The following is a 2,785-nucleotide window of genomic DNA, read 5'->3' as shown; positions in this document are numbered from 1 at the left end:
ACCCTGCTGTTAAAAGGAAGAAAATTTTACTCTTTGCAACAGCATGGATGGACGTGGAGAACATTATGCTAAGTGAAATAAGCCAGGCAGAGAAAGACAAGTACCATATGATTTAATTCATATGTGGTTTCTAATGAACAAATTGAACTACAGCAAAATAGAGACAGACTCATAAAAAGCAGACATCTCTGTGGTGTGTGTGTGTGTGTGTGTGTGTGTGAGAGTGTGTGTGTTTTGGGGGAGTGTTAGGGGGTGGAGAGATTGAGCAAAAATTAAAAAAAGGAGAAAGCACATGGACATAAACTACAGTGTGGTGATGGGGGGGAGGGGAGGTGAAAAGGGCATAGAAGGGATAAATGGTGATGGAAAAAATTAAAGTAGATGAAATAAAAAAATAATGTAGCTGGGGGAAAAAATAAAACCAAGAATCTAGTCCATTGGTGCGGCTTAGTGGTTGAGCATTGACCCATGAACCAGGAAATCATGGTTCGATTCCCATTCAGGGCACATGCCCAGGTTGCCGGCTCAATTCCCAGTAGCGGGCATGCAGGAGGCAGCTAATTGATGATTCTCTCTCATTATGATGTTTCTCTCCTTCTCCCTTCCTCTCTCTGAAATACACACACACACACACACACACACACACTCTGGAGGAACGTACGATTTTCATCGTTTTTTATCTCTCAAAACAGTGGCCAGGAAATAATTCAAATGCAAGTAATGACTTGTACATGACTGTTTACGTTTCTTGTTTTCAATCATGACTGAATAAAATCTATAATGCAGAAGTCAAGTGACTTGTATTGTAGGCTTACATGACAACTAAAGATAACTTATCACCATCACTGTTATGATGACCTTCAAATCTGAGTTGGGGCGCTGAAGAAAATGTTGGGAGACACACAGCAAGATGGGTGGAAATCAGAAGTGCAGGGGTAACGTGATGAGAACATGGAGCCCTCTGCACAGGGCTTACAAAGTGAGAGTTCCAGAATGGGGATGAGGTTTGCAAGGAGTGGAAAAGCCTAGGAAAGGCCTAGTATGGAAGGTGATGGAATTCTTAGAGAACAGGATGGCAACTAACAGAGAGGGGTCCCATGAGGCCGAGTAACTCATCATTCTCTTCTGTAAGTCAGTCCAGGTGTAGTGTTCTCCAGAGGTACCGAGAAGCTTCAGAAGCAGGTGAAAATATTCAGAGAATAGGTTTTCAGGAAAGGCAGAAAGGAATGAACATGGGATTGGACAAATTGGATGCGGCTGAAGAGGGCTGTTCAAAGGATGTGTTTTATCAACAAAGGAAATATATATTTTTTTTCTTGGGCAAAAAATAATTACCTAAATTTTATCTCCTGAACAAAAGGCTTGCTTTCATTTCCGTATGTTCCCTTCCACTTTGGGGCTATACCCCAGAAAACCAACCTTGTTTCAGCCTCTGTCTTGTTTGGTTCTCAGCTGCTCTGTTGAGGTTGCTCTCTAAAGGGCTCTATCTATTAATGTACCAGTTTCTCCAACACCAGTGTGTGCTAACTTAGCAGCTTCACTAGCACTTAGATTGCTGGCAAGGATCAACACTTTTGTGGTCTATTTCCATTTCCATTTGTTACATGTTATATCCTTTGCCAAGATAAAATTCCAATAAAAAGTATGGAAAGAATGCATGGCCCAGCACCTGGCTGGCAGGCAGGCCCTGCAGGGCCATTGGCACACCTCTGCATTCCTCTCTCCCATCCAATTCTACTTGAAGGTTATTTGTGGGTCTGTTGCCTTATTTTCCTACTCCACACGCCATTCTCCACCCCATGCCACCATCTAGCCCACGTCACCCTTGATGATTAGTCACAAACTTAAGGTCAAGTCCCTCGTCAAAGCTGAGACCCTGTATTCTCTTCCTTACAGTTTGACAATCCTCCACGCCCACCCTGGAATTTCCCCCACCACCACCAAAGAAGTTGGTCTGTGTTCACTTTGCCCTCAGTGCACATTATATGTATTAAATAATGGATTTCTAATCAGTCTCTACTTGGGTTTGGGAGCTTCTTGATTAGTTCCAATCACTGAGTGTCCACCATATGCCAAGAACTGTGCAAGGTGAGGTATGTGCCTTTCTACCTCCAGGAACAGATGAATGTTGAATGTACACATGAATGCATGAGAGACTGGTATAGGTAAGAATTAGCCAGATTCATAAAATCCACATAAAATGTTGACAATTTCGCTCTGGCCAAATAGCTCAGCTGGTTAGAGCATAGCCCCAATACACCAAGGGTGGGGGTTTGATCCCTGGTCAGGACGCATACAAGAATCAACCAATGTGGGCACTGTCCTGTGCACCAAGAAGTTGCTAGTTGCCGGTTTGATTCAATGTTGTGCTCCCACAACGATGTTTCTCTCTCTCCCTCTCTAAAAAATCAATAAATCTTTTTTTTTTTTTTAAATCAACCAAGGAATGCACAAACAAGTGGAACAATAAATCAATACTTATCTCTTCCTCTCCCTAAAATCAATTCACCAACCTACACTTATTAAAGAAATAAAAGTAAAATGTTGACAATTTCAACTCAGCCCTTGCTATTCCAATCCCAGAGAGCTGCTGACAAGAGGTAACCTGCCCACGATCTTTGTTAGTGCACATGTGTTCTGGTGAGAATGAGGGTGTGAGGCAACAGGAAAGCCACATTCAGTGATTCCCAAACAATGTGAGGTGAAAGGTCCAAAGCTGGAAAGAGCCCAGAGGCAGCCTCCCAGCTCCTCAGGTGGTGGTTTGGGAGACTCAGGAAGATGCCAC

This window comes from Pipistrellus hanaki, assembly GCF_964339955.1.
Source record: "Pipistrellus hanaki genome assembly, chromosome: 6".
NCBI lineage: Eukaryota > Metazoa > Chordata > Mammalia > Chiroptera > Vespertilionidae > Pipistrellus > Pipistrellus hanaki.
The sequence above is the reverse complement of the archived record's forward strand: the minus strand, read 5'-3'. Positions refer to the sequence as shown.